Consider the following 7,025-nt stretch of genomic DNA (forward strand, 5'->3'; position numbering starts at 1 on the left):
GAGAGGAAGAGATTATAGCAAGTATTTAAATTTTGGAATACAATTCATTTTAATAACATTTGACCTTTCCAAACATAGATAAATGTAATGAAGCCCACCTGCCCACATCACTCGAAAACCTTTTTTATTAAGGGGTCAAAATTAACTCTGACTAAATCAGACAAATTTGCTGGGAATAAAATGCCCAAATACTTAATGCGCTGTTTGGGCCACTGGAAGGTGCCCAGCTGAAGAGCTGCTACTGGGCAGTACGATGTCAGAGCCAAAACTTTGGATTTAGACCAATTGACTCTGTATCCTGAGAATTTAGAAAAGGAATGAATCATTCTGTGGAGGCAAGGCATAGATCTAAAGGGGTCGGAGACTAATAATAAAATATCATCAGCGTAAAGCAAAAGCTTATGCGCCATACCTCCCCACACCACCCCTTTCTTATCGCGGTTGCTAATGGTTCCAGGGCAAGACAGAACAATTATGGGGAAAGAGGGCAACCTTGCCGGGTGCCCCTATCCAGAGTAAAATAATCTGAAATTAATCCATTAGTTTGTACAGCCACTAACGGGTGTCTATAAAATAACTTAATCCATCCAATAAAAGTATTCCCTAACTCGTATATTTCCAAAATCTTAAAAAGATAATCCCATTCTACAATATCAAATGCCTTTTCGGCGTCAAGTGAGATGGCAGTGACCGGAGACTGATCATTCACAACTGACCACATGATATTGATGAAACGCCTAATGTTATCAGAAGAGCTGCGGCCCCCAATAAACCCCACCTGATCTATATGTATAATAGAGGTCATAACTTTACTTAATCGGTTAGCCAGAATTTTTGACAATATTTTTACGTCTAGATCTTTGTCTTTTTTTTTAAATCAGACTGTTCCGTGCTTGAGTTGGCGGAAGCTTTCCATTCTTTAATGATTCGGTATAAAATTCTAACAAAAGTGTGGCCAATTCTGTAGCATAAGATCTAAAAAAACTCAGCAGCAAAGCCATCTGGCCACAGAGCCTTGCCTGTAGACAATGCCTTAATTACCTTGCCAAGCTCCTCCAAGGTTATCTCAGAATCAAGAGAATTTTTTTGCTCAGTCATCAGTTTAGGGAGTTCTAATGGTTCCACAAAGTTTCTAATGTCTTCATCAGTAGACGAAGATGTGGAACTATAGAGATCAAGACAGAATTCTTTAAAAGCATTATTAATATCAATGGCTGAGGTAAATATTTCATCACCAGCAGATTTCACTGAGGGAATGGTAGAAAAAACTATCTCTGCTTTATATATCTAGCCAAAAGCTTCCCTGCTTTGTCCCAGGACTCTTCCTAATTTATCTTTAATCTGTTTGAGACATTTGAATTGTGATGTTTACTTATCAATGTAATGACTCCCCTGCTCCTACTTGAGCCTGCATTAAAGAAAACATGTCCACCTCATATCTTCCCAAATTTTTCAGCTTCCTGTGGGGAAAGATGTGTTTCTTGAAGAAACACTATATCAAATTTCTTACGTTTAAGAAAATAAATAACCTTCTTTTTATGGGGTGCCCCAACCCATTCACCTTCCACATGGAGAGAGACAATCTGCTCATATTAACATTTGACATTTTGGGATGTGAGAAAAAGTAGATTGTGTGTCAAAAATAAAATTATAAAGGCCACATTCCAACATTGGTGCAACAATCAACCCCGAACATCCCCCAGAACAAAAAGGCAGGAAAAATAAAAATATGCACATTAACCTCAGGCATGATGGCACCAACCAGCGTCCATCCCACTAAACTAAACAGTCCATGTACACCTACGAGAGTCCACCTATGAGAGTCCCCACGACAACTTTGGCGTCGGATTGCTCAAGTCCGCTGCTTCTATACAAATTTTGTGAGACAGAATTATACAACAGAAAATAATCTATAAAATAAACTCCAGCCAATAGGCAGAATAAGCACAAAGAACATGTAGATTCATCCACATAACTGTCCCGAAGGTGTGTTCCTCCACAAAACAAGCTCCAGCCGCTAGCGGAACCAGCACAAAAAACAACAAAACAAAAAAAACATACAGTTTCCTCGGGCAGTCAAGCGAACGTTCAGTGAGCAGGCCCATTTGGCTGTTACATGAGTGTAACAAACGCCCTAATCACTCTAATGATTTGCAAGAAATATTCCACAAAACAAACTCCATCCAATAGGAGGCATAAGCACAAAGAACGAGCAGATTCATCCACAGCTGTCCCGAAGGAGTGTTATTCCACAAAACAAACTCCAGCCGCTAGGTGGAACCAACAAAAAAATAAACGCAAAAGGCGCTCTGTTTCCTCGGACAGTCAAGAGAATGTTCTGTGAGTCAGGCCCACTCGGCTGCATCGAGAGCATCACACAATGACTTATTCCATTGACTTTATAAAGGACATCACTTGCTATAAAGGACATTGCTTGCTGTGGGCATGTAAATATTTTGTGGTCATCCTTAGAATCTATTCTCAGTTTGGCTGGGAACATCAGTGCAAAAGCGACCTTCCGCTGTTGTGAGTTTCTTGCATTCCTTGAATCGATCATGTTTCTCTCTTGTCGAATTCACAAAGTCTGGGAACAAGAAAATGCTGTGGTTCTTCCAAGAAAGTCTTCCTTTACTCCTCGCCTCGCGTAACACAAGATATTTATCGGATAATCTCAAAAATTTGGCCAGAATTGATAAAAATTCTGTATCCCTCCACGGATCTCCGAGCCGGAACTCTGTGAGCTCGCTCAATTTCCAGCTTATGGCCTGTTATATCGAGTAGACTCGGGAAGAGCTCGTCTAGGAATTTCACCATATCCTGTCCTTCTTTGCCCTCAGGAATTCCGACAATATGGACGTTATTCCACCAGCTATGGTTTTCCACGTTCTCCAACTTCTCCCAGACATGCTCCAAAGCCACCTTGGTTGCTAGCGTATTAGCAGATAATTCCATCTCCTATGACTCCAGATAATCAATCCGTTTCTCGACATCCCCCACTCTTGTAAACATATCAGTGAATTTCGTCTCCATTGCAGTGATCGATCGACATATCACAGCAAGATCTTCCAAGTCAGCAACGACCTTCATTGCTGACATGTTCAACATGCGGTGCGCAGAGTGTGCAGAGCTCACCGTTCATACATCCGATCTTCGCATGGCGTCACATGACTCCGGTAATTTGATTTTCAAAGGACTGATTGTTATCAAATATAACACCCAAGTTCTTCGCTGTTGAAGATGATGTAACAGTACATCCATTGAGGGCCAAATGATATTTTAGCAGCTTGTTTTTAGAGGTTTTTGGTCCAATAATTAGTACCTCTGTTTTGTCGGAATTGAGTTAAAGGAAATTTCTGGCCATCCAATGTTTGATTTCATTAATACACTCTGCTAATTTGGTTTTGAAGAAATATAAAGTTGAGTATCGTCAGCATAACAGTGGAAACTTACTTGATGATTCCTGATAATATCTGCCAGGGGAAGCATATATAAGGAGAAAAGCAGAGGCCCTAAAACTGATCCCTGTGGCACTCCATATTTAACTTTTGTTTGGTTTGACAATTCTTCATTTACATGGAATTTACAAAGTGGTAGCAGTCTGCTAAATCTCATGCTAATGTAAGTCCACAAATGACAACATAATTCTCTAGCCTATTCAAGAGAATGTCATTATCTATTGTGTCGAATGCAGCACTATGATCTAAAAGCACTAAAAGAGAAATGCAGCTGCGATCAGATGATAAGAGCAAGTCATTTGTAACTCTGATAAGTGCAGTGTCTGTCCTGTGATGGGGCCTAAATCCTGACTGAAATTGTTCATATATACTATTTCTCTGTAGAAATGAACATAGTTGGGAGGACACTACCTTTTCTAGTATTTTCGACATAAATGGGTGATTTGAACTCGGTCTATAATTAGCCAATTGAAGTTGTGGCTTCTTTTTTTTTTCTTTTTTTCTTTTTTATTTTATTCTAACAACAAATTTGTATTGATTCATGCAGCAAATCACACAGACATAATAGAAAATACAACCTCAAACCACATGAAATCTTTTTTTTTTTCCTCCCCGAGCAATAATCCCTCCACCCCCACCCAACACAAACAAGCACTCTAGTGATCGGAAGTCAACTGACAAAGACACACAAATAGACAATAAAACAGGAAATATTTAGACATAGAAATAAAATAAAAAACAAACAAATAAATAAATAAAAAATAAAAAAATAAAACAACTCTAATCCCTCTCCATTTCCTCTCCCTAAGAACCCTCCAAAAAAGCCATATAACCACCCCACTTCCTAATGAAAATATCCATGTTATCCAGTCTTCTGTACACCAACTCCACGTATTTATCACCCACATGCAGGACCGCTCCATCCCCCAAAACACATAATCTGGGGCAAAACAAAAACCATGTGTTGACCACTTCACATACGAACCTCTGTACTTTCAACCAAAACTCTTGTATCCTAACACATCCCCAAAAAACATTGGATGTGTCCCCGTCTTCCGATTGACATCTCAAGCAGGTAAGTGTAACTTTAAGACCAAGCCTATACATTCTAAAGGGGGTCCAATAAAATCGATGCAAAATCTTAAATTGCATAAGGTGCACCCTTGCATCTCTAGATACAGACTTGATGTTTTTTAAAATCCCACCCCACACCCGATAAATTGTGGCTTCTTAATAAGCGGTTTGATAACAGCCATTTTAAAGTTTCTTGGGACATGTCATAAGGATAGTGAGGAGTTAATAATATTAAGAATAGGTTCTGAGATTTTCTGTTTGAGACTGTCAGCAGCGATCCAGTGTTCGCTGATCGAGTGTTCCTTATTCAAGCATATGGCACATACCGCCGCTTTTCTTCCTTCTATCTGTGTCCCCAACACTCTTTAAAAATTCCACCAAAAAAGAGAAGACGATCTTCCAAATCATTCAAGCCGTTATCTCACGGCTCCCCAATCTCTCTGCAAGTGTATAAGCGTTATCCAGAAGGACTAGGGGAGGCCCTCTACCACGAGCAGTTTGACTTCAACGCTGAGCCGCCTTGGGATCCTAGTTGATAGCGGGAGAGGACCATCTCCCACGTCGTCCATTTTGTTGCATAACCAGAATACCCCAGTGGCTCAGTAAACTCTCTATGATTGTCGGATTTGTTGAATACGGTTGAGATGAAAGGATTCGTTGATGCACCAAACTACATAATTGAAGTAATTGAGGGAGGAAGGACCATTGAAAATGTCATCGACAGCCATATCTATGAACAAAATCTGGCTGAAAAGAATGCATTTGTTGTGGCCAACCTTGGGGCCCTAATGCGACAGCATGTTCTGTGGAAGACTACCAATCCCCTCATTCGACCCTTCTACCCAGTCAGTTGTAACGGCAGCCCTATAGTCATTGAAGTCCTGTCTGCACTCAGTGTTGGTTTTGTCTGTGCAAATAAGGCTGAAACCACCTTGGTACTCGATCATAATGTCCCTCCTGAGAATATCATCCTGGAGTTTGCAAGCAGCTCTCACTCATTAAACATGCGGCCAAGAATGGCATTAACTATCTGGTATGTGAAAATGAGGTAGAGCTTCGCAAAATTGCCCGCGCCCATCCTGAAGCCAAGCTTCTGTTGCAAGTGTTTACTGAAGCACAGGTGAAAGAGGCAAGTGTGACCATTGGTTGCTCCCTGAAGGGCTGAAAGCACCTTTTGGAAATGGCCAAGGAGTTGAGCGTAGATGTGGTTGGAGTCACGTTCCAGGTACCGGTTTCATGCAGAGATCCCCAGGAGTACACCCATGCACTGTCAGACGCTCGCTGCATCTTTGATATGGGGAAGGAACTAGGCTTCGACATGAAGATCCTGGATATTGGTGGTGGATTCAGCGGTACTAAGTTTCAATTGAAACAGATACATTCTAATGTCAGACCACTCCTGGAGGCCTATTTCCCCTCTGTGTCTGGAGTGAACGTGATTGCTGAACCAGGAAATTTCTATGTGTTTTCCTCCTTCACCCTGGCTGTCAATGTTATTGGCAAGAAAGCAGTATACCAGGACCTTCATGATGAGCTGACCCTAAATGACGAGCCAGAATTTCTGTATTATATGAATGATGGTGTTTATGGACCTTTTGTGGGGAAGTTGTTTGGAAATATAATCACAGCACCCTCTGTGCCCAAGATGTCACTCACACTAGACGAGCCAGTGTTCCCTAGCAGTTTGTGGGGTCCTTCATGTGACGCTCTGGACCAGGTGGTGGAGCATTGTCTCCTCCCGGAGCTCTCCGTTGGGGACTGGCTCATTTTCAGCAACATGGGTGCCAGCGGTCAGGAGGGGCCAGCAACCCTCAGTGATACAGACCAACCACCTGTGTATTACACCATCTCCACAGATGACTGGTTTGAAATGTAGGAGGCTGGGATTGCTCTTGACGACACCATGAAAAACTTGTCATTGGTCCGGTATGGCTTGTAACTGAGCCAAACTCCGTCCACTAACCACTTGGCATGTCAACATTCCAACAGTCATGGGTGGAAAAATTATATTGGTGTTGGTGGGGAATAAAACAGACATGTTATTGGGCAAACTAATTGATTGACATCATTATCTCAGTTTCTTACAATTACAAAAAGGCTCACTTACCTTATCACCCATAAAGAATGACAAAAAAAACCCATATGAAATAACAACAAATGCAACAAAATAGATGACGGTGGAGATGGCACCCAATTCTTGGGTTTCTTAATCAAACACTGTTTACATAAATGTTCGACTAATTTAATTTTATTATGTATACTTACATAGATATAGATTACCTACTGACAGTCTTGTAAATGAGTTGTCTGTAAAACATGATGCATTTGTTAAAAGCATAATTTAAATTACAATAGAGTAGTATATGCACAAATAGTCCATGACCCTTAGTATGTGGGCAAGTGGTAATTGGTATAGCAATCCTGTCCAAATTCTCTCTTCAAATTTTCCACGGTTTTATAGAAGAGCATTGCTGCTCTTGCCAAATCATTGTTTCC

At 40.9% G+C, this 7,025-nt stretch overlaps 1 pseudogene; it reads left to right on the plus strand.

Moving 5' to 3' along the window:
* The first annotated feature begins 4,846 nt into the window (after positions 1-4,846).
* Positions 4,847-6,818, plus strand: LOC127421065 (antizyme inhibitor 1-like; annotated as a pseudogene).
* The last annotated feature ends 207 nt before the right edge of the window (positions 6,819-7,025 follow it).

The sequence above is a fragment of the Myxocyprinus asiaticus genome, chromosome 30 (genome assembly GCF_019703515.2).
Source record: "Myxocyprinus asiaticus isolate MX2 ecotype Aquarium Trade chromosome 30, UBuf_Myxa_2, whole genome shotgun sequence".
In the NCBI taxonomy this organism is placed as follows: domain Eukaryota; kingdom Metazoa; phylum Chordata; class Actinopteri; order Cypriniformes; family Catostomidae; genus Myxocyprinus; species Myxocyprinus asiaticus.